General features: G+C 34.0%; 1 protein-coding gene across 1 annotated transcript in view; it reads left to right on the plus strand.

Moving 5' to 3' along the window:
• LOC123665033 (octopamine receptor beta-2R) overlaps positions 1 to 27,060 on the plus strand; it is a 251,186-nt gene that overhangs the window by 167,510 nt on the left and 56,616 nt on the right. Inside the window, exon 4 of the mRNA XM_045599394.1 lies at positions 10,076 to 10,107. The gene's annotated coding sequence lies outside the window, so the exon portion shown is untranslated. The remainder of the gene's footprint in view (positions 1 to 10,075; positions 10,108 to 27,060) is intronic.

Here is a 27,060-nt window from a genome sequence, read left to right on the forward strand (position 1 = left end):
TATATCCGCCTACCCGCAGTTGAGCAGCGTGGTGGATTAAGCTCTGATTATTTTCCTTCATGAAGAAATAAGCCAATGCCCAGCAGTGAGATGTTACAAGTTAAAACGTAATAAATGTATATGAACATCCGACTTGTGGTGGAAATCGAATTTTAAACTCCGGGGCGGAAAGCAGGGTAAATACCAAATGCGGCAGGCCAGTCAATATACTTTTTTACATTATTTTTGTTTATTTAATAATAATAATAAGATTTATAGTCTTTATATTTCTATATTGTCAAAAAAAATGAAAAAAAGTCAATTTAAATTCATGATAAAAACGTTTTCATCCGTCATGTGAATGATTCAATACGAAAATGTATGAAAAAATATTTTATTTATGATTTCATACGAGCACAATTAAGATTTCAATCAAAGATATTTTTTTAATATATCGTTATACAAATACTGACTCAATTAACGAAGCGTCATAAATGAAAAACAGATTTTTTTTTAAAGAGATCTGTGGCGTTTGTCGCCTATTCTTCTCTGCAAAATATACATACCGAATCGATGGTAGCTTCACTTTTTACCATAGTTAATGACTTAATTTGTAAATTTTTAATTTAAAAAAAATACTTAAAGGGGATGCGATGCTATTCTTCCCATAACTAAACATGTTAATGATTTTTAGTATGATTAGCGCTATTATTAAGTGGTGATGGTTATCAAGTATTTATGGTTATAAAATAATTGTAGTATTGTATTGTAGTATTTACTTGGCACCGACTTCAAAATTATAAAATATTTATTTAATCATTTCTGATTAACTAAATCAAAATACGAATTACTTTGTACTAAGTAAATTTATTTTTCACTTTTTAGTTTCCGTTTTGAAGTCGGTTTTTTTTTTGTTAAAAATTATTTTATTTTACAATTTTTAGTGATGGGTAGACCTAACAAGGGTGCTTTTTCTCTTATGTCGGAGGTTCGGAAACATACACAATACACAAGCACAAACACCCAGATCACGACAAACATCATATATGGCCAATACAAATGTCTGTCGTGCGCGGAGATTGAACCCACTAACGCCAGCGCCGGTGCTGTGACCGCTGCGCTAACGCGTCGACATAATATGAATAAAGTTCGCTATCAGGTGTACGTAATAACAACCGGGACTGACAGCCTAGCGTGTTCTCCGAGGCTAGGTTGGGAGAACCACAAGGATTAACAACTAGACCGAAAATAAATATTTGTATAAACATAAATATCCACTCCGAGCGGGAATAGAACCCGCGACCGTCGGTGTTTAGGCGCCGCCGACACGGCACATGCACCATTATATCAAAGCGGTCGTCAAACAGCAAAAGGTAACTGCTGTAAATTGTTGAGATATTCCCTCGAGTGTTCGTGGATGATCACACAGCAGGTAATTGCTATAAATCGTTGAAAAGTTCCCTCGACTATCTTTCGTCTCCATCATCAGACTTTAATTGCACTTGTTACTCATACAGGTGCAAAGTTCTCATAAATAGAAACGAATTAAGTTCAAACAGCAGGTAATTGCCATAAGTCGTTGAAGAGTACCCTCGACTATCTTTCGTCTCCATCATCAGACTGAAATGGCACTTATAACTCATATATATGCAAAGTTCTCATCAATAGAAACGAATTAAGTTCAAACAGCAGGTAATTGCTATAAATCGTTAAAGAGTTCCCTCGACTAACTTTTGTCTCCATCATCAGACTGTAATGGCACTTATAACCCATACAGGTGCAAAGTTCTCATCAATAGAAACGAATTAAGTTCAAACAGCAGGTAATTGCTATTAATCGTTGAAAAGTTCCCTCGACTATCTTTCGTCTCTATCATCAGACTTTAATGGCACTTATAACTCATATAGGTGCAAAGTTCTCATCAATAGAAACGAATTAAGTTCAAAAAGCAGGTAATTGTTATAAATTGTTGAAGAGTTCCCTCGACTATCTTTCTTCTCCATCATCAGATCAACTCCAGACCTTTATTAAATAGTAGTGCTTTATAGTACTTAATGAAAACATGATTAAATTTACTAGTCAGCCTTACGATTTTTGAAAGTTTCCCTCGATTTCTCTGGGATCCCATCATCAGATCCTGGTTTCCTTGTCATGGTACCAAACTATGAATATCTCCTTTCCAACAAAAAAAGAATTATCAAAATCGGTTCATAAACGAAGAAGTTATCTCCGAACATACATAAAAAAAAAATATATATATACGGTCGAATTGAGTAACCTCCTCCTTTTTTTGAAGTCGGTTAAAAAGAGACTATACCATTTTCATGTTAAGTTTAACAAGTTTGTAGCCCGTTGGCGCAGTTTGTAGTGCTTTCTGCTCCGAGGGTTGTGGGTTCGATTCCCACCCCGTGTCTGGGTATAATATAAATATTTATTTATATATTATGTATTATTTATAAGTATGTATATCGAAAAAAAATATATGTAGCTATACCAGTCGGCTGTTACCGTGCAGAGGCTAGCCTGTCGCTGGAGGGATCCTGTTGCCTGCAGATCCGGGACCCTCCAATTAAAGCGGCTGAAGGCTCCCGCAGGCATTAAGTTGCTTACTTTAGGAATAAATGAACGTATGTGTATTGTGTAGATAAAAAAAAAAAACAACAAAAGCGTTAAAAAATTATATAAATTATTGCCCACTTCCCAAAACAATGATATTCCTTTATCCCCCGATAAACCGGATTTGTGGAACCGGACCTAAAATAGTAAACTGCTTAATAGCTTATCAGTGGAATTTAGCTTATTAACATACATTACAAAAACATTTTTGTTCGTTATTATTAAACTAAATGGAAAGTGAAAGCTTGTCTAACTAACCCTTAAAATCATACGTATAGCCAATATCAACATTTGCGTTGACCGACGATCAAACCATTGACCATTAGCGTACAACTTAGTCATTATGGCTATATCGCTAACTCATCGCCGTATTACCGCCAAGGTATAAGAGAATTTATTTAGAACATGGTTGTAACTTAAACTAGTTCAAAAACACAAAATTTGCGTTTAAATATATGTAGAATCGAAACATTTAAAGGGATTTAGTACCTACATATGTAAACAAATGCTAACATACGTTATATGTACAATTGTCCTCTGCGTATATATATTATAACATCAAGAAGGTTAGGAGACTTGTCAACGGGCCAAGACAATGTTTCTGAATTAAATCCGTTGTATGTATTGTTGTGTTACTATTATTTACATTTCAATGATAATATAAAATTAATTTATAAGTATAATTTTTTAAAGCGTAACTGCGGAGTTCTTGCAGATTCGCTTCTACTAAATCTACATTTTGAATCGGTGGTGGTTTCAATTTTAACAATAATAAATAACTTAATTTGTAAAATGACGATTCGTATTTGCTTTTGAAGCCTATTTGAATAAATTGTATATTTGATTTTGATTTAGATTACTATAAATTTTAGTAGTACAACATGACACACTAGAATGCTATGTTTATATTGAACATTGAGACGCTATTTTTCATGCAATACATTACTAAAGTTATAATTATTGACAGTAGAAGATTAATTGCGGAATTTGTTGCTGATTTTCTTTGGAGAGACTATGTTCCAAATTGGTTTTAGTAGTGAAAACTAATTTATTTATGAAAATATGGTGTAATTGACTTTGTAAAATGACAATCCTCTAAAACTTACATATCAATGACACTTTAGAAAATAGGATTCAAAATTGTTTCTTATTATAAACAATGTTTTTTTTTCATAGATCTGTGATAACTATCCGCTGAAAAACACGTGGATCGGAGCCAGCAAAATTTAAAACACAAATAACATCGTAAGACTTTGTTTTAGAAGGAAATCTAAGAAATAAAAGTGCAGTTAACAAATTATACTCAAGTTTTTCGGATGTCCTAAATGGAACATTAAAAACTTATCTCTTATGACTTAGGAAAGCAAAATCTAAAGAAGCCCAACAGGACGTTACAGAACTTTACAGCAGTTTTGTTTGGTAGTAACTCTGGGGATGTGTATTGTTCTGGTGGGGAGTAAATAGCTAGGCTTCTGAGGATGTGCTATGTTGACAGCATGGGTATAGCTTACTAATCTCCGGACCGTGTTTGTTAGCCATGCTGGTGACATAAAAATACTATTTGTACTATTACAATATAGATAGGCAAGTTTGAATCCAGACCAAATTTTTTTTGCAGTGACATTTAAACCAATTCTTAAGTCCAGACTATACTCTCACATTTACATCCCTAAAAAAGGTAAAGTAACCACATTTCATAAAAGAATTTCGAACAAAATTCAAAATAGTTCCTCGAATAGAGGATATATTATATGAAAATTATTCAAGAAGCGACTTCAACAAAATGTGAGCTTTATCTGAGTGACCCGAACAAAAGGTCAGGTTCTTTTGTACAGATAAGGCACAGACCGATAATTTTCGGTAAAAGTGACTTTTTATACCGATTCCATCACTTTACAGCTTTTCTATCAATTAAATTCATACATCTGAGCTACTTTTTATAATGAATTCCGGAGGTCTGATAATAAGAGTTTTTTTTAATGTTCTTTCAACTATGCTTTTGGCACGAATGTGTGATTTATAACTAGTATAATATTAAAGCAAAATCTAAAGAAGCATATATCTAAAGAAGATATATGAGCTTAATTTTAGAGACAATCGTATAGAATTAAGCTGAATTTGATAGATATTTAAGAATATAAAAAGATATTTCCGTGACAAGAAATATCCGGATAACAGTTGCTAGTACAATATGATGCATAAAAACGCGTGGCCGGCTTTTATATGACTGAAACATCTCGACTTCAACGCTGTTGTGCGAAAAAGAAAGGTACACCTTTCCTATATCGAGCCTAATCAGTCACGCATTTCAGATTGGTCGATATATTTCCTGCAAAGGTGCTCATGATAACAACTGGAACCGACGACTGTACATGGCCTTCGAGGCAAGTTACCTCATCAGGAGGAAGACTCGTATGAATAAATATCTGATCTACGTAACAGTGACCTATAGACTTCAAAATTAATTTACCTCCTTTTACCATTTTTATTTGCTTTCAAATGGCCAGGAAGCGAAATCAATAATATTACACATTATGTCGAATCACACTAAAAAATTAATAGTTTATACATAAAAGTTAAAAAAAAAATCAGCAAACACTTCCCAATTCAAGAATACCAAAATATGTATAGCAGTTAATTTAATACCAGCCAATTAACAAAGAAAATTTACCTTATAAAAATTACAAATGCCGTATAAACGGAATCGATAAAACATATTTCATAATGAACGCGAGCAAAGAAAAAAAAAACAGTAATTTTGTAGTGTGCGTGTCTAGAGATAATAATATGGCATCGCGTGTATCCTAATGTACTGCTTAATATCAGCACGAAATACAGCAGCGCTGAAGGAAACTTAGCGTTTGGTGATTGGGAATGTCGTTAGCGGTTTTTCAGTGACTGTGTTGTGGGTTAAATAGCTGTGTGTTAATACGAATATTTTTGTTTTTGTCAAAGTCACATGATAGCGACCATTCCTCGTAGTATCTAATATATAAAATTCTCGTGTCGCGGTGTTTGTAGTAAAACTCTTTGCTGACGATCTGCAAATTTATACCCACTGTATCATTACAGAATTACCAGAGGCTGTTTCTCGTATTAACGAAGACTTACTAGCCATTTCTAAATGGAGTCAATCTTTTGGCTTAACAATGAATCCAAGAACAACACAAGCTATCATTATTGGAAGCTCTAAACTTATTCCTCGCTTAAATAAGACACAATTATCCCCTGTAATTTTTAACGGTGTTGAAATTCCATATAGCGAAAAAGTGACAAATTTGGGAATCATATTTGATCAAAACCTCTCTTGGTGTCCACAGATTTGTGAGATCAGTCGAAAAGTTTTTTCTGCTATGGGATCCCTTCGCATGCTGCAAAATTTCCTTCCTACGTCCACCAAAATTGCGCTCGTACATAGTCTTCTCTTACCTATCTATGACTATGCTGACACTTGCTATCTTGACATAACCGAGGAGCAATTGAATAAACTTGAGCGCATTCAAAATTTATGTATCTGATTCATATTTGGTCTCCACAAATATGATCACATTTCCGATTTTCGCAAAATAATCAAGTGGCTCCCAATTCGCCTTCGCAGGAATACTCACATTCTCAGGCTATTATACTGCATTATGTTTAATCCGGCAACGCCATCTTACCTAAAAGAGCGGTTTCAATATCTAAATGATTCACACGAACGTAGTTTACGGTCGAACAACTATCTACTTCTTGAAATTCCTTCTCATTCCTCTACTTTCTACACCAAATCCTTCACCGTACAAGCTGCTCGACTTTGGAATTCTTTGCCCTTGTGGATTAGACGTTCTCAATCTCTTCCTATTTTTAAGAAATCGTTTAAACTAAACTTTCTTAAAATGAATGGGATTTAATTCTTTGCTTTAGGTTTCCAGTCTTATGATTATCTTCTTCTGTCACTATTAATCTTGTTTAAAAACTTCTTAGTTATCTAGTATGAACTTTTGTGTGTATGTGTGTGTATGTATGTGTGCCTGTGTGTATGTGTGTGTTTGTATGTATGTAAACAAACTATCTAAGTATGTATGTCTATTTATTGAGTTGCTTCCTATTATTTTTTATAAAATTATACTCTACACCTACACCGTCAATATATCATCTCCTTTGCCCTAAGGTTGCCTGGAAGAGATAGCTCTTAAGCAATAAGGCCGCTTTTTGTACATTTTTTTTCTACAAATTATTGCTAATGTTGCTTGCTTATTTTATTTGTTTGGTGTACAATAAAGTGTTAAATAAATAATAATAATAAATAAACTCCTCCGAATTTTTGTTTGCACATCGTGTAGATCTGAGAATCGAACAACATCTATTTTTCATCTCCCTAAATGTTAAGGGTAGTCCACCCCTATTTTTTTTTAAATTTGAATATATATTTTTTAATTTTTTTTATGATACAACATTAAAAAATACATACAACCCTAAATTTTCAACCCTCTACGATCAACCCCTATTTTTAACTACCGTTTAGCGGCAGGACAACGTTTGCCGAGTCAGATAGTATCTATATAAAGAGAATTCCTACTGCGAAGAATATATATTTGTATTTGCTTAAATATTGTGTTCACATCGTGTCTCGTCGTCATCATGTGTCGTGCCCTAAGAGCACGTTGAGTTGTCGGTCGCGGATGTTATCATAGACATCTGATAAATATCACATCTGTACGTATCACAGTGGAACAGCATGGCGGATTAAGCTCCGACACTTCTCCTAGCTGGAGGAGGCTCTCCACTTCTGGCAAAAATCAATCAAACAAGTATAGGAAGTTCTAACAGAAAAAGCTATAAATGTTTTGGTTATAACAAATAAAATGTCGATGCGTGTGAAATTAGTTTAAAAAAAAAAGTAATAAGTGTCATTTAGTTTTGTGTTATATATTATTTAACCTAATAATTATGTTAAGCCCCGGGGTTTGGCAAGCACAACTATTGTCGACTTATCTGATGACTGATATAAAATGACTTCTTATCATATTTTTAGTTAGTGGTAAGTTTTATAGATTAATTTACCATTATGTTTACAACCATATTGTCCCTTCTCTGACGAAAATAGGAAATTTTTAATTAAAAGAACTTTGGCTATGATCTAGAGGTTGTATCTTAATACTTTTGACTAACAAGAACAGTCAAGAATTACTTTTACAGTTTCATCTAGGACTACTTTTCATTCCTGATCTTTGTTTAAATTCGGTTATCATAAAGATGCAACTAATTACAGGTCCATATCTATTCTCCAACTATAGTTTAATAGAATATTTTGTTGCGATTTTTATTTGTTGTATAATTACTACTACTGAGAGTACTAAAAATTTTCTTCCTCTGGCTTTCTTTTTTCTTTCGGCCTACACTAGGGACATTATTTATTTCAATATTTGATAAAGCCGAGCATATAATAGGAAGGTAATGCCTTCCGAGACATTAGGATTGAGTGTTCATAATTTTTGTAACTAAGTTAAGGTTGCTGGAAAACACTGGCTACGTTAGCTATGTTTGTAATGTACCTAATGTTTGAATGTAGATTTTTTTAAATGTTTGATATTTTTGGTACCTTAACTTTTTTTTTATGCAGGTAATCATTTTTTTGACATTCGTTAAGTGTGTGTAATCACCTTATCGCGAAACAAATATGATCATTTTATTTAATTATTTTTAATAACGCAGATCCAAATTTTTTCTTTTTTTTTCTGTATTACCGGAAATAAAACTCCATACGATTCTTGGCAGTACCTTGACCTTACAGAAGATCACAGCTGAATAGCACTGATTTCAAGCAGTGTTGTGTTACTGCTATGATTAAGGTGACCAGAGCTCCTTTAAGGAATTGGGGATAGGGTCGGCAACACGCTTGAGATCCTTCTGGTGTTGCAGAATGCTATATGCTATGGTAATCACTTACCATCAGCCCTACGCTTGTTTACCCACCTAGTTATATATATATATATATATATGTATATATATACATAACAGCTCTATATATATAATGTTATGAGCTGTTATGTAAGTATCGCCAATTTTCATAGTAAATTTAATTGAACAGATTTTGTGTTAGTCTTTTATGGAATCATTAAGGCGCTCCCATAGGAACATTTATCGATTACGAATTCGCTCCATTTCAAATATCCCTTGAGGGTAATTCGAGGACGATTTTGTTTAGCTGCTAAATGTATTTTTTTTAGTATTTGTAATGTTTTTTTTTTTTCACAGCTTAGAAAAAGTAATATACATTATTCGTTTTTATTGATAATTTGTTCTGATTTATTATTAGGTATCGTCTTATTTTGACTAAATAAGTCAAATTAAAGAGCGGCGTGCAAGTACTTTTTTATGAACCCCCTTAATCCCCCCTATAACTTAGGGATATGAAAAATAGATGTTGGCCGATTCTCAGACCTACCCGATATGCACACAAAATTCGGTCCAGGCAGCCGTTTCGGAGGAGTATGGTAACTAACATTGTTACACGAGAATTTTGTATAATATAAGATATAATAGTTTTGTTACATAATAATAGAACGTTCAGAAACTAATAAGTTAGGAGTTATACTGAGTGAAACCCATTTTCAAGCACTCCAACAACTGTGAACATAGTGTAGACAAAGTTAAAAATTGAATTCGTTAATTCGTTGTTTGCCCCCATTTTTTGTATTTTTTACTTTATGTAATTTTTCTATTTGATCTGTAGTGTATTCGAGTGAGAGAAATAAATGTTTTATTATTTATTTAAAATTCTAATTATTTTTTTACAAATTTGTTATAATTAGGATAAGATTCAGCCTATGTGTGTTGGAGATGTGTCGGAGCTTAATCCACCTCGTTGTTCCACTACGGGTTGCCGACATATATATAATTTTAATAATTAATTATTTTACAAAAACAAAAGCAATAATAAACTTTTTTGTTGTGAATGCCGGTAGAGCAAGCAATTATCTACAAAATGATGTATAGTTTATGTTGAGTAATTGTGAGGATTTTTTATCTAAAAATGGAGGCAAATATCTTAACTTTAGCGTATTAATATATAATATGATGAGAGCACAGTAGATATAAAGTAATCAGGATAGTATGAATTAAAACAAAAAAGTTTACTTTGGATTAAAAATATTTCATAAATACGAGTTTTAAGAAAATTTTACTTATTAAATACCTTGGTAAATAAAGCACAAAGTTTTTAAGTGTTTCTAAATTGAATATTAATTACCATATACCAAATAGTTCAGAATTTTATATTTACCGAGAACTTAGCGCCGTCTTAGTTTGTGAATGTTGCTAAAAACAATTCAAATTTTGTTTTAAGAAAAAGTTTTTACAAACACTTTAGCTAATAAGCCTTTGAAAACTGATGAAAATCGATTTACATTACTTCACAGAACATTCTAGAATGGAACAGTCAAATAAGGGTATATTTTATTTTGAAATTTAAAAATGACGTATTCATCTTTTGTTTCAGGTAACAGAGGGCGTCCATCTTAGAAATATCAGGTTTGCAAAAATCGCAATTTATTATCATATGACGTAATAATTGTGTCATCTACGAACCCGTTTCTTTGTTATTCCATCAGCATTTTTCTATTTTCTAATAATATGAAGAAAAAAAAACATTTATTATTTTTAATTCTTATTTTAACTTAATCAATAAACCTGAACTTGGCTTTAATTTTCGTTTCTTAAAACAATTGGCTCGTTTTTGTAGTTGGTTGTGATCCTGTTTACAGCGTACGTTTCCATTTTCCAGTTTCCGTTTTCCATTTCCACTTTGACTCTAGGTGTTATCTTCTAATATATAAAATTCTCGTGTCGCGGTGTTTGTAGTTAAACTCCTCCAAAACGGCTTGACCGATTCTCACGAAATTTTGTGTGCATATTGAGTAGGTCTTAGAATCAAACAACATCTATTTTTCATCCCCCAAATGTTAAGGGTAGTCCACCCCTAATTTTTTTTTAATTTTTTGATAAATTATTTATTTTTTATTTTGTTGTGATTTGGAATTGAAAAATAAATACAACCCTAAATTTTCACCCTTCTACCACCAATCCCTATTTTTAAATAGCGTTTAGCGACAAGATAACGTTTGCCAAGTTAGCTAGTATTAATATATTATTATTCATATAACATAACATACTCCTTCCTATATAGAGAGATAATAGATATTTGCGCTGCAAGCACTTACAGTCAGTGTCAGTATCGAACAGAATCAATCGTTGCATCAAAAGCGAACGCTATCAGCAAAGATATGAATTGTAGAGAGGCATTAAGTAAAGAATTGGCTCTATTCATTTCTACAAGTGTTTAGAGTTCGTGAGATACTGCAGGTGGAGGCGAATCGATAGCACTTATATTGAGACCTTGCCTCGGGTCTAAATTGACGTCAAATATACTATCTACATATTTCCAAAATATAGTAATTTTAATTTTCAATAAACGGATAGCTACATAACTGTATTTGCTAGCAAACGAAAAAAAGAAGACCGACTTCAATTACATCGACAAGTAAATACAACGTAGATAAAAAAATTGCTTTTTTTTTTTATGTCACTAGGTCAGCAAACAAGCGTAAGGCTCACCTGATGGTAAGCGATCACCGTAGCTTATAGACGCCTGCAACACCAGAAGCATCGCAAGCGCGTTGCCGACCTTACCCCAATCCCCCCAGGAGCTCTGGTCACCTTACTCACCAACAGGAACACAATACTGCTTGAAAACAGTATTATTTAGTTGTGATCTTCTGTAAGGTCGAGGTACTACCCCAGTCGGGTTGCTCCATATTTTAAGCAGAAAATTTCTGCTGTGAAGTAAGTACGTGTTATTAGATATTATTCAAAAAGTATTCATTAAATCTAAGTCAAATTTAAATAGGACCACAAAAAAAGCATCAGCTTTCGATTGGAACAAGAATAATCAAAATCGGTACACCCAATGAAAAGTTATGCGGTATAACACATCATAGGTCAACGAAAAACAGTCAAGTAAATAAAAATCTCAGGACGAAATTAAGTAAGTTAGTTCAGCATAAACCACCCAATGAGCGTAAGCACGGTTATAAGTTACAAAGAAACAATAGTCTATGCGTGAGTACTATATCCTTAGTTTATTTACTAAGTAATTCACTAAGTAATTAACGTTGTCTGGGCGCGATTTCATTAGGCAGCCTATCATCATTAGGCAGTATATCAGATGTATACCTATTATCTTGAATTGTTCTTGATCGGTTTCGTTAAACTCAAAAAGTATTCCTTATGCCGTATCTTGTACTATTAGTATATATAGCTTTTAGTGAACAACGAACAAACTAGTGGTTCATATACATTTGATTGGACAATCAAACAGCACTGTTTATCTTCATGTTAACACTAACAGCGAAACCAATCAACCATTTTTACTTCAATGTTATTAGCTTTATTTGTTTGCTTCAAAACAGCACTGTTTAATTTCATGTTAACACTAACAGCGAAACTAATCACCCATTTTTACTTCAGTCTTATTAGCTTTATTTGTTTTACTTTAAATGTTCTCTTGATAAAAATTCGACGTTATACTCATAGTTTGTAGTATATATGTGAGTACACACATGTGAGAATGATATTACGTATGTACACGATTTGTGAATACGCAATGTAACACGGAACGCGTATGTGTGTGTGCTTGCGAGTGTGTATATGTGTGTATGTCTGGGTGTTTCATACACAGCTAACAATGCTAAGAACAGAGTAACTGAGGTAGGGTACAGCAGGAAATATCCTACTTAAAATCTGGCACAGCTCGACCGGGGAAGTACCTTTTACCTGAATAATACTACGTACAAGCAGTTTTGTGTTCCTGTTGGTGAGTAAGGTGACCAGAGCTCCTTATGGGATCGAGGGTAGGTACAACAACGCACTTCTAATGCTTCTGGTTTTGCAGGCGTCTATAAGCTACCGTAATCGCTTACCATCAGGTGAGCCGTACACTTGTTTACCGACATAATTGTTTAGGTAGAGTGAGGAACATGGTGATTGAATTCCTCATCAACCAATGAAAAGGGAGGATCCTCTGACCAGACGGGTGTTGTGTCTGGCGGGCTAACGCCCCGACGGTTGTTGTCGGGATCTTGTATATATACTTAATGACTTTGAAAACTCTGATAGCGCGATGTAGCATACGTCAGTTTTTCTCTAATTCCGTAGTTTCATAGTCGTTCGTATTTCGCGTGATAGATGTCGCCACATCACTCCCCTCCGAGACCGGAGGTCGATAGCAGGTTAAATCGTCCATTCATCTTGTGATGCTTGCCGGGCCAGTGGAATGTTCCAGTGAGTCGGAACCAGTTGCCGCATAGTTCACGGTGAGTCGGAACTGTCTGCGGTGATGCTGCATATGCTCCAGTGAGTCGGAGTAGTGCAGTACTGCGTAGTGGCTGGCTGCTGCGTCGACCAGGAGAGAAGTGCGTCTCTGCTTGCTGACCGGCCGAAGTGCAGTGTGCTGTGCCAAAGTCGCTGAGAAGGCTGTGGGCGATGACCAGGAATGCGCGTCCGCTGCATGCTGGTGGTCAGGATACCCGTAGTAGCCGTAGATGCTGGCTAGCTGAAGCCGTAGATGTTGGATGCTTCTCGCTGCTCGAAAGCTTGAGGAAGTGATGATGACAATGAAGGTTGCGCTGATGTTCATGCTCGGGGTCAAGTGATGATGACGTCACGATGACGTAACTTACGAAGGCTGCGCTGATGTTCATCACGTCAGTTTTTCTCTAATTACGTAGTTTGTAGTCGTTCGTATTTCGCGCGATAGATGTCGCCACATCACTCCCCTCCGAGACCGGAGGTCGATAGCAGGTTAAGTCGTCCATTTATCTTGTGATGCTTGCCGGGCCAGTGGAGTGTTCCAGTGAGTCGGAACCAGTTGCCGCATAGTTCACGGTGAGTCGGAACTGTCTGCGGTGATGCTGCATATGCTCCAGTGAGTCGGAGTGGTGCAGTACTGCGTAGTGGCTGGCTGCTGCGTCGACCAGGAGAGAAGTGCGTCTCTGCTTGCTGACCGGCCGAAGTGCAGTGTGCTGTGCCAAAGTCGCTGAGAAGGCTGTGGGCGATGACCAGGAATGCGCGTCCGCTGCATGCTGGTGGTCAGGATACCCGTAGTAGCCGTAGATGCTGGCTAGCTGAAGCCGTAGATGTTGGATGCTTCTCGCTGCTCGAAAGCTTGAGGAAGTGATGATGACAATGAAGGTTGCGCTGATGTTCATGCTCGGGGTCAAGTGATGATGACGTCACGATGACGTAACTTACGAAGGCTGCGCTGATGTTCATCACGTCAGTTTTTCTCTAATTACGTAGTTTGTAGTCGTTCGTATTTCGCGCGATAGATGTCGCCACAATTGTATAGGAAAAAAAAAGATACTGCTGCCTATAACACGTAAAATAACTGGCGAATACTATTAAAATATTTATCAATAGCAGTAAAATATTAAAATTTTTGCACTCAAACATTCCGGTTTAACCGAATGAACCTCGCGTTATTTTTTTTCTCGTTTATCCGGATAATCCATTAGCATACCTGTAACTTAATAGAGAAAGTTTTCAGAATCCAAATAAACTTTTTCAATTTGTTCACCGCTATCGGTTTTTATCAGATTTTTTGTTCAAATTTGCATATTTTAATTTATAATTGTCGGTTTTTCATCCCCAGATTCGGTTTTGGAATTTTTCCTTTGAATCTTGAGTAATATTCAGGTGATTATTGATTTGCATTCTACGTGGCACATTGGCAAAATAATTTAGGTACGTATGGGACACGCAAAACTACACCAGGGGTATATTTAACTGGCAAATATTGGCACGTATTCGAGTATTCTAGCCTCGTGCGCTGACCTTCTCCCCGCCGTGCCTCGGGGAGCACGTTAAGCCATCGCTCCCAGTTATTATCGTGTACACCTGATAGCGATCGTTACTCATAGTAGGCAATATATCCGCCAACCCGCATTGGAGAAGCGTGGTGGATTAAGATGATCCTGATCCTTCTCCTACGTGGGGAAAGAGGCCTATGCCAGGAGTTGGTTATTATAGACTGAAGCGATTGTACCTTAATAACTGCTTACAATTAATGCAAACCTATTTGTTAGTTTGTTAAGTAATGTTCCTACGAAAAGTATAAAATAAAATAGATTATAAAAAAAAACCCGACCGAACCTGCGCAACTGCCGAGTAAAAAATTATTTCATTAACGAATTTTGATGTCATGTCTCTAAATATACAAACATATAATAAAAACACATTTGATATTCAGCTTACGTCGTCGATTGTGAAACTCGTTTTGAAAGAAGTCTAATTTTATATTTGTCAATTTGTCAACACTCAATTTACAAAAATATAAATTTAGCTATAATATATTAGTAGAAAAAATCATCGCTGGCCCACGCATCGTAATGATTTATATTATTTATGAAATCTCGTACCGGATGATATTATTAGTTATTAAAGATTGTACTACTTTCTTAAAATTTATCTATTTGTGTTTCCATATATTTCGTCTTCAGACTAAAATATTTTGAAAATAATAAGTACAAAATAAATTTTAAAAAATTAAGGAAATGATTATATATATTTTTATTAAGAGCCATTTCACAAAAATCGGTAACAATCCGCGAAATTGTAATATTAAGACGTCGTTAATCTCAGTGTTGGATGCAATAATGTAATTTATATTCTTGAAATATAATAAAGCAACCTTTGTTGTAGGCCATAGTCGGATCAGAATTTTGATTTATATATATATTTGATATATGTGTATAAAATTATTAACTAGGTAAACGGTCGCAATGTATACTTTGAAGTCCTACTTTTCAATAACCTCTACGTTGAAACCATTTTAAAAAAAATATCATAATATGTGGAATATAATTTTGTTGCACACTATCATAGATTTTTATTCCATTTGTATCTCTATTAAACGATAAAAAAAAAATTCAAGTTACGAATATTTTCCAAATAAGTACAATTTTAAAAGCGATATTTCTCTTAGAAAACTAAGAAATTTTAACGAAATATCTTCATCAAAGTAAACTTACATCATTAAGGAATACAAAAAAAATAATTAAAATATGTAATTATTTTTAATACATTTTATATTAAATAATAAAAAGATAGTATATATTACCACGTATCAAGCCCGGTAAATCAGTCGAGCGCTAGCGCTCTTAGAGGTAAGGTCCACGCCAAATTCTGCGCAGCCGTCTCTTTCGCTCACACGCGCCAAGCGCCTGTTGTTATAGCGGATAAAACGCATTTGATACTTTCATAATAAAATATAAATAAAATAAACATATCACAAAATGACTGTAAAATAATATAATGATAATTTCTGTAAACAAATGTATAATTTAATTTTCTTTTCTCACACTATCAATACAAATAGGCATTTCAATCTGTTTGTCTTGTTATTTGTTAATTAATATGTTTGTCGGTGTCGATGTCATTAAATGCTATTTTATTCATATCGTAAATATTAAATTCATTCGTAAACTGAAAAAACTAAATCAATTTAAAAAAAATTGTTTCATAAAATTGATTTTTTATTTTTATTTTTAATTTATTGACTGTTGTTATATAACATACTTGAAATTTTTAACAAATTAATTATGTAAAAAACATTTTATACCATAGTTATTAATTTTTATTATACATTAGAAAATGATCAAGATGGTCTTTTGGTTGTCACACTATACTTACTAGCACAAAGATCGCGCGGCTCGTACGATTCGCGCGATGCGACCAAATTTACCTAAACTTGCAGAGCGTAAAATTGTGAAATGGCTCTTAAATATGAAACTGAACTGAACGCAAATAAAACAGTGAATATTTTTTTCTACAAAGAATAAGCCGTAATGAGTTACTTAAGACAAAAACTGGGGCTGATATTTTTATCTAGATAAAAAAAAATACAAAAGCTACTGTCTTGAAAAGATACATAGATACTTTTAATTTATCACTTAAAAGGAAATATTTTATTTATTAGAATTATTTTACGAACTAAGGCAAAAAAAAATACTAAAAATACCTGGAAATATTTTGCAAATTTTAAAGCTAATTTTAACTCGAAACATAAGTTTTAATTTCTAATCGTATTAAACGCTTTGATCTTGAATTTATGACTCTCTTTACCTTCGGGTAAAATTGAAGTTTTGAGATAAATCTTGACGTTGGACTAAGTGGCTGTAATTAAAGCTATTCTGACTAGAAGACAAATTTGAATAATTGCTTTACTTTGTGCATTTGATGCGTCATTCGAATTTTATATATTTCATTTATATATTTTAGTCATATTGGATATTATATACACGGTCACTTTTACTTACTCGTTCACTATTACCGCAGGACAGGGAGGAAGCGTTGGAGGGACTTTGCATACTATAATATTTATTTTAGCGGTCTGAATACAGAGCCGTATTGAACCTGAGACTTTCTGAGACCAACCAGTCAATAGGCACACCAAGGATACTCAATGAAAAGCGTGCACAAACTAAGCGCTAGAAACTAGTGTACCTTTAGAAGTGCCTATACAATAAGGCCCTACTACTACCTTTCCTAATTGACAATTGGTAGTTGGAGAAGGTATATTTATTCTCCCGTATAAAAATAATATCGTTATGTAACTAAGTTCAGCGCCCTCTAGTGACAAGTGTGCTACTTAATATTATCATATTTTATTATATAAAGTTTGATTTTGGCCATTGAATGCTACGCTACTAAAACAACACAGTATTGTCACATTAACAATTTTTAAACTACAAAATACTAACAAATATAAACTTACTTGTATGAAATCGAGTTCAATTAGTTAATTAAATGTATTACAGTATTTCGTTGCGTTAAGATTTTCGCATCAAATGAGGAGAGGTGAAGGATATTAATCGTAAAACAAGAAGTAAAATGGAATGGATCGTAAACGTAATACCGAGAAAAGTAACAATGTTCTACCTTGGAAATCGTCCAAGTGTGTCAGTCTTATTAAAAGTAATTACACATTATTATGAGGACTTTTCAATGTAATGTAAATTAATTAAATAAATGATATGAAAATATCAACATAGTCACTATAGTCACAAAGCGATGCTGTGATATCAGTCGCAAATTTGAGTCATTTACAGTAAATATTTGTATATAACAATCAGATATTTGTAATTAGAACTATGTGGTTTATGACGCCTGATACACGATTCTTACCCCCTGAGTTTTTTTTGTATGTAAGAACTTAACTCACTTAATTTCGTAGTAGTATAGTGGCGGAAATGTTCAAATTAATTGGTATTAAAGTATGTAATTATTTCAATTCAGCATATTTTTTAAGACACAGACTAGCTCGCTAATAGTTTCTAACTGTTGTACAGTGTATTGTAGTGTATACTTGTTTTACATATTTTCGGCTTCGCAGCTTGTGTATGAATCCTTCAACTTATAACCAGATATTATTTTTATTACCTGCCATAATAACTATTATGTATTTAGTCAATTAGCGCTCAAAATCTAGAACTAGACCTCTTGGATATCTAAGAAAGCGATGACTAGATGTAGTGAAGCGGGACATAAGAGCTAATGGTCTAACTCAGAATGATGCAAAAGATCGTGCAAAGTGGAGAAGCGTGATTCAAAATTTAGACCTTGGCAATATAATACTAACAGAAGAAGAAGAAGAAGAAAACTTAATGCTTAGATTCTGTAAAAATTTTGCTATGGCTCCAAATTTCTATGATGACGAAGGTTTCGTTCAAACTTCTTATCTCTGGTGACTTATAAATTGACAAAAGTATGATAATAATTTTATAATGGACAACAAGGGCATTTATTGTTTGGTGACTGTACAATACAGAAGACTCACTGCAAACTGCACTAGCAGACTAGTTCCTAATCTGTAACTACAGAATACAACCTTCTTTTTGCTTTGTGTTTTATATCCAGGCTTTACTTCGAAAGCGATAGTGTTCCAATAAGTTTTTAATTGGACATGTCAATTCATTTTTTAACGCCATTCCTTCTTATTAGCATTGTAAATGTCAAGATTAATTTATCTCTTTTGTATTTAAAATCTATCTATACTAATAAATGGAGAGCCAATTTTTTTTTCGGTTACACTGCGAAAATTACTGAACTGATCGGAATAATACTAATACCATAAGATGCAGTGTTTTGGAAAACTATTTGGTATATGATATGTTTGTGATTACTTATCGTGTAAGAAAATATGGATGGACAGATGTCGCTAGTGTTTATCTATCAGCATATTAATTTTATTAGATTTTATTAAGAATTTGTAGTAAGCAAATTTCATTTCTGGAAAACAAAATTCGATGCTGATAAAATAGGTACTAAAAACGGCCGTTAGGGCTTATTTTAGCCACAAAATTAAAAGATAGTTGATCGAAAATTTAGTTTAGTTTGTGGTTTCACCGTTAGAACTTAATGACTGAAAGTTAATTACTTTTCAGACTGATAAACGTTTTGGGGTTACTGCTAATCGCTTAGGACTTCTAGCACAAAATTGAATGGCTTGTAAGGTTTATAATATATATCCTACCTAGCCTAATAAGTTTAGTAAATTGGAACCGTAATGAAAAGATTTAGAAAGTCAGTTGGGAAGTTTAAAAGTTTATGAGTAGTTTAAAGAATTACAAATAGAAAAATTAAAATAACTATTCTAACCTGCTTTAGAGAAGCATGTTGAATTGGGTACTAACTCTTCACTCTTGTTGAGATAGGACTTTTGTCCAGCGATGAGATGGTCACAGGTTAATCAATTTCAATGAAATCAATTTAGAACAATTATTATTGTTGGCAATTATTAGCTGGCAACTTTTCGTCCTAATGTTTCTGTCTGAAAAACTATGTCGCTTAATCCCTATTCGGACAAGGGTTTATTAGCATTACCCGTTTTAATCTTCCTGTCTCTTTACTTACCCTAATATTCTCTATTACAACAAAATACTGTCCTACTTATGTTTCTACATTAATTTCGTTCTTATCTAGTAATTCTAATCTTAGTACATGGTTAGGACAACTTTGTTAAACATAGGTCGATGTTGTTAAGTGAATACAAGTTAATTGCTTAGCCAGAGTTTTGCGTCGATGTTTTTATATAATAGAGAATTCAAAATCTTCGAAAAATGGAAAATATTAATTCGCAGCCCATGATTAATGACTTCTCATGTGTATACTCCCATATATTTTTTTTCGTGAACTATTATTTTTTTATTTTCTTTTCATACAAATCTTATTCTGACAATAAAGGATACAAAAAATATCCAATTATTTGCAATTTTTGGAGTGCGTAAATACACACACACACACACACACACACACACACACACACACACGCATAAACACATATATATTATTTTCATACTTTTTTTGGCGGGTATCGAACCCACAACCCCCGGAGCAGAAAGCACGATCATTGCATACTGCGCCATCAGACTGGTAGAAAATACAAATGATTGACGGATTTCAAACCTGTTTCCAGATGATTTCCTTAACATATTTTATATAGAAACTTTACGCAAATAATTCAGACTACAAAAACAGAATCAGACAGCGATTGATCTTCCAATCATGCGTCAATTGTTTTTCGCGAATCGAATATAAGACAGAAAAGAAAGGATCAAAACGTTTTCCTTGTTTATTTTCGTAAAAGAAAAGAAGATACATTTCAATTCGAAAATATTTACATTATTAAATTTTAATACAATTATAAGTTAATTTTATAAAATAACGCTAGATTATATTGACGGCAATCAAAAGTTAAAGAAACGCTAACTCGATAAACGCTTGTATATAACCGGCCTTAAACACTGCTCAAAAAGAACTTCTTTCGTCACTATCCAATACCCAACTTTATTAGATACCAATAAAGTCTGTAAGAAAGTATCAGTTCTTATAGTAAATTGTGACATTTGGCCGAAGTTGGGTCACATAATGTATGTTATTTTTCGTTCCTAAATTTCCTGTTTATCCGTGGGGTTCGTGATTGACCGCATTTTTCAGCTATTTATATGTACTACCCCATTTTATAAGGTCACTTAGAGCCCGACGACTCGGCGCCGAGCACACGGTACGGTATATATCACATTTATGAAAGTTAAAGGCAATAATCAAATGGGTCGTACAGTATTCAAAACTGCCATATTAATAATTATGAGAAGACATTATGGATAATATGAATAAGGATGCCAGTCTATCTCACTCTGAGTTTTATGAAATATTGGACCTATTAGCTATCGGAAAAATCATTGCTGGAATCTGTGCTCCAAAAATGTATTTAACTAACTGATATAGATAATATGAATCATAATATGAGCTTTTCAAGTTCACCTGGAGGGTGTTGCCAATGTGCCTCGGAGTTCGTTGATCAGTTTTTTAATTGTTTAGGTAGCAATCAATTGTAGGTATGTTCCGCCTGATATCGTAGCTTATCGATGCCAGCAGTACCAGGAGCGATACCAGTGCATTGTCAACCCTAACCTTGACCATTCCCAGGATCATTGGCTATCTTACTCACTACAGAAACATAAAACTACTCGAAAGCAGTGTTCTTTAGTGTAACCTTGTATTTCCCCAGTCGGTTTGCTACAAATTTTGTGCATGATATTTCTTCTGCTATCCCTAAATAAAGGTTTATCCCAGTTATTATCATAAACACCTGATGTTTTTCATTATTCACGGCAAATAAAATTATCCCCAAAATTGTAGTGATACATTTTGGTGGATTAGCCTCTACGAGTTCTCGTCTTATATTCTCATTCACATATATTCACTAAATACTCTTTTTTAACCGAGGTATTTGCTGAGAAAGGGAATCCTACAGACTGATATATTTCAGTTAAGTATAATCATAAAACCATAATAATCTTTTTGAATCTTTGTGGATTCAGCCAATATTACGCTAAATACCTCATTTATGAAATTGTATTGTTATCTTACACCCAAATTTATGGTAAGCTTGTTTTTACTTAGAAGGAGACGTTAAAAATTTTAACATATACATGACTATATACATACCTATATATGTATAATCTACTTACCTGCTAACATCTATACAAATAAATAAAATTGGAGTATCTGTTTGGAATATTAAAATAACCGTTTTTAACTAAATTTATATATATGTTTACACGGTGCGTATAACAAAATAGCATTTTTATAATTTTTGTCTGTCTGACTGTCTGTCTGTTTGTTTCGGCTAATCTCTGAAACGGCTGGGCCGCTTTTAACGGGACTTTCACTGGCAGATGGCTATATACTCGGTATATATACCAAAACAACATTTTTTACAATTTTTGTCTGCCTGTCTGTCTGTTTGTTCCAGCTAATCTCTGAAACGGCTGGACTGATTTTGACGGGACTTTCTCTGGCAGATAGCTGATGTTATTAAGAAGTAACTTAGGCTACTTTCATTTCAGAAATTTATTTATTTTATCACTCTGCGAACTGAACAATAACTTTTTTTGTTAAATCTCACGCGGAAGAAGTCGCGAGCACAGATAGTTATAAATAAAATATATTGTCATAATACCATACTTGTCAAAATGTAGTTTTAAACATTTATAAATCTGTGTCTCATGTGAATAGTGACGTAAGTCAAGATATACCCTTGACTTTAACAGATGTATAATAATCAGAAAAAAATAACGATTTTTTTTCAATTCACATTATTCAGGTGCGACAGTAACTTTTTTAACCGACTTCCATTAAAGGAGGGAGTTCTCAATCCGATTGTATTTTTTATTTTTGTAAATTACCGCCGAACTTTTTACTGGGTGGACCGATTTCAATGATTCTTTTTTAATCGAAAGCTGATGATTGTCTTGTAGTTTCCATTAAATCTGATCGAGATCCGATTACTACTTTTTGAGTAATCTTTGATTACGCGTATTTATTTTATTTCCTTGACTATTTTTAGTCTACATACCTACGTTGTGTTATTTGTCGATGTAATTAAAAATTTTTTTTTTTTTTTCGTTTTCGAACACAATTATTGCTTTCGTTGTCGTGGTGAGAAAAATTTGTATAAAAAAAAATTCAAAAGAATTACCTAAAATAAAATTTAACATTTTTGTTATTTAGGATATCACAAAATAGGTATAATCTTAATCTGTTATTTATGTCGAATAATTAAAATAAAAAATCAAAATAAACACATTTCAGAAACTAATTATAGCAAAAAAAAACTGTACTATTATTCAAAGCCGTATTACACCCGTGTTATTATTTTTTTTCTCTTGATACATCCGTCTCCTAATCCTAGATTATACATACTGTTAATTAAAACCGGTAAAATCCTGTACCAACTAGTCCGAATCTAGTACAATCGAATAGATGTCAAAGGCGTTTATGATCACGTATTCAGGTGCACATTTGAGCGCACAGTTCAATTGGAATCGCTCTTACATGACACAATTCGAAGGTATTTTTATGTGTGTCACCACGTAAATTTTACTGGAGGTTTTTTTTTTATGTCACTAGGTCGGCAAACAAGCGTACGGCTCACCTGATGGTAAGCGATTACCGTAGCTTATGGACGCCTTCAACACCAGAAGCATCGCAAGCGCGTTACCGACCCAATCCCCAATCCCCTCAGGAGCTCTGGTCACCTTACTCACCAACAGGAACACAATACTGCTTGAAAACAGTATTATTTTGCTGTGATCTTCTGTAAGGTCGAGGTACTACCCCAGTCGGGCTGCTCCATATTTTGAGCAGGAAATTCCTGCTGTGCCCTAAAAAAGGAGGTAACGATGTTAATGATTTTTTTTAATCAAAAGTTGGGGCACATCGTTTGATTCAATTTAAATTTGACGAGTACTTTTTGAGTGAGTATACTTAATAATCCGCATTCAGACTGCTTTCATTGGTATAATTGAAGTCGGTTTTCTTTATTTGCCACCAAACACATTTTTACATTTTTTCTAAAACTCATCCAGTAGTCACATATGATTTTTATATGTTAAAAAGTATGAATAAGACAAACTGAAATCTTTCAAATATACTAAAAATTGTAGAAAATGTAAAAGCCAGAATTCCCGCGCCCATCAGCCTATATTGTCTCTTCTTTCTAGGTCAACGGGTGCTCACAGGGTCGTGTAGACTTAAAGAGGCCGTGCACGTTCCGACATACACATATATCTGATTGCAAGCTTTATTATTTTTTTATTTGAAAAATTTCATCCACTTTCAGCACCGAATATCAAATTATTTTTATATTTTGGTAGATATATTTCTATTTATATTTCATTCACATATTCTAAAAAAACTTGGCTCTCTGTAAAGTCGGTTTAAGGATGATAGTTTAACGTGACAACGTCGTAACCAAACATCTCCCCGGACGCGTAGGCCAATCGAGTGGAAGAGAGATAGATGCGGCATAAGCGTACAATGAGCGTTACGGGACAATGAGTCATCCTTTTTCGTGCATGCAGCCGGCGCTCATCGGTTTTTTAGACGTTCTCACGTCAAAGAAAATGTTTAACAAAAGAGACTGAAATTGAAAATGTGCAGTGACCTTTGGTGCAGTGACTATCCAAGGTGCGTTTTCTCTTTCTCAAAAGAATAGCTTCTGTCTAAGTGACATTTGCAGCATTTTTAAAGTCAGACCTTGTTCCAAAGTCGCATGTACAAGAACGCTTTATTCGCTTCGCGCCTGTCGCGCGTTTGAACCGATCAACCATATGAGAAACGTAGCACGAATGGCCTCGTTTAGGTAAACAGCGTATTGTGTATATCTAGTATGGTATGTATTTATCAACATTATATGTGGCCTGTGTATCTGGTAATAGGCCTACGTGTACCAAATCCTTTGATCAATGCCGTATATGAAGGAGGTTTTGCTGAAAATACACATCCATGAACATACACATAAAACGCTTTCTAAATGTCTACTTGCTAGAGAGAAGATACAAGATGGCGACCACTTCTCCCCAGTATTGTAAAAATGATTTATTTATTTATTTTTGTGTTTTTACATTTATGTAAGTGAAAACTATTTTTCAAATTTCTTTTTTTGAAAAAAAATATTAACAACGCAAATACATACACATAACAACGATAACGAGAACTTAAATCTGTAAACTTTTAAGTATTCTGAATAATAAATTAAGTACTTCATCATCATCAAGTTCATCATTAAAATATGAAATATATATTTAAAAAAAAATCTTTTGTACAATATGCTTTACGCTTTACCAGCACCAATCTATACGCAGCATTAAAAGAATAAATTTAACACCGCTTCGCCAATCAGTTCAGAAAATCGCTGAAGCATGAGACGATAATTCATTTTCTCTATAAATATTTTTTCCCGCAAACTCAGCGACGATAAAGAGTATTCGATTCTAACATAAATTTCGAAATTACAAATTCGCCATTATTGCTTCCGACCTAATAATCTTTATGATGATGTACGTCTGTTTGTACATATGTAACTTTATATTGAGGAAAATCTTTATGTAAATAAAGATTAGTGTGTTTCGAATGTGTGTGTACTTATGCTGTCATGAAGGGTTGTGTTTTGATGTTATTTTTATGTTACAATGTGTCAAAAATAAATTATCGAGATTAGAAGTAATATTTCAACATTTTTATGTAATAACATCATTGTTTATCTAACACGGCAGAAAATAGCCATATGATTTGTGTTGCTTGCGGTGCGGTTCGCTTCAGCCTGTAATATGTAGGAGAAGGGTCGGAACTTAATCCACCACGCTGCTCCAATTCAAGTTGGTGGATTAAAAGACGAAAGTAAGCTAGTTATGCAAACACTACAGCCCTCCGTCTTAGATAAGTGCGTAACTGTTCCCACTGACTTAGTATTGTCACCGAGCAGTACATAGAATTAAGTACGGAGACAAAACATAGATCTTAATTAATTCCTAGATTTGTTTGGAAGGTCAAGACATAAATGTATTAATATATTTTAATGGAGTCAGAAATACAGCCTCCAAATCGATAACATGTCTCTCGTTTCCATTTCTTTAATTTTAAATATAAAATTGTTTTTATAAACCCTTTTGTCCAAAGACAAATTTTAATTAGCTTTATAGTATTCATAGTATTGACATTTGCTTTGAAAATATCATCAAAGAGGGTAGATATTTTTCGTTCCATATAGTTCCATATAGTTCACCTAAGTGGATGTAAGCCACAGTCTTAACGACATTTATAAAAATAAATGAAAACAGTGGCTATTATTTTTTATTGAAGGAATCAATTTAATATAATAACACTATTCAAACACGAACCTTATATATAGTTCGCGAAAAAACCCGATAGCGTGATCCGGGATCGTTATAACTTACGAATCAAAATGAACGGCATGTGTATCAAAAACCGTTGAACTATAGCAGTTGTTTTGTTGCTAATGCTAAATTAATGTTACAGTAATTTTGCCGTCCGTTACACCGTTATGTAATACTGCTTATAATAGGCTATATTATGACTGTATAGTATTCTATATTTATATAGATTGTAGATTTTTAAAGCGAAGTTTATGTTGATAAACTGGAAATTATGTATACTTTTTTATGAAAAAAGAAATGATACATTATTCTTAATTCCCTGGCAATAAACTTAGGTACTTTAACAGAGGTAAGTCGCAGCAGTGCTGTGTGGCTACGGCGCTAAAGAATATAACCACCCCCTCTCTTCCCGTGGGTGTCGTAAGAGGCGACTAAGGTATAACAAGGTTCCAATACCACCTTTGAACTTAAGAAGCCCACCGATGGCGGGATAACCATCTAACCGCTGGCTTTGAAAGACACAGACAGAGCAGCGTCTTAGGTGCGACAAAGCCAGCCCTGCTGTCACCAACCCGCTTGCTCAGCGTGGTGACTATGGGCAACACACATGAGTTCACGCATATTTGGCGCGAACTTGTGGAGGCCTATGTCTAGTAGTGGACTGCAACAGGCTGAAATAATGAAGTCACAGCAGAAAACATCCTGCTCCAAATCTGGATTAACCAGACTGGGAATTACCACGACCTTACAAAAGATCACAACTAAATAATACTGCTTTCAAGCAGTGTTGTGTTCCTGTGGAGAGTAAGATGACCACAGCTCCTATGAATTGGAGGTAGGGTCGGCAACCCGCTTGCGATGCTTCTAGGGCTTCAGGCGTCAGTAGTATACGGTAATCGCTTACCATCAGGTGAGCCGTAAGGCATGTATGTATAAAAAAAGTATAGCTGGAACCATGAGAATGTCATGATATTGTAACGCCAGTCATAGTGTATCTGTCCCACTGATATATTTCCCTTTTCTCATACAAAGGATAAAAGTTGGAGCCACCTATATGACCCATTGCAGAAAAAATACGCCAATTACATTTACCAAAATACAAGGGGAAAACAAAATAGCACAAGGAGCAGCCATTTTCGATTGAAAATTAAAAACAATGGAGTTTTAAGAAACGTGATATTTTTTT

This window comes from Melitaea cinxia, chromosome 23 (genome assembly GCF_905220565.1).
Source record: "Melitaea cinxia chromosome 23, ilMelCinx1.1, whole genome shotgun sequence".
NCBI classification, from domain to species: domain Eukaryota; kingdom Metazoa; phylum Arthropoda; class Insecta; order Lepidoptera; family Nymphalidae; genus Melitaea; species Melitaea cinxia.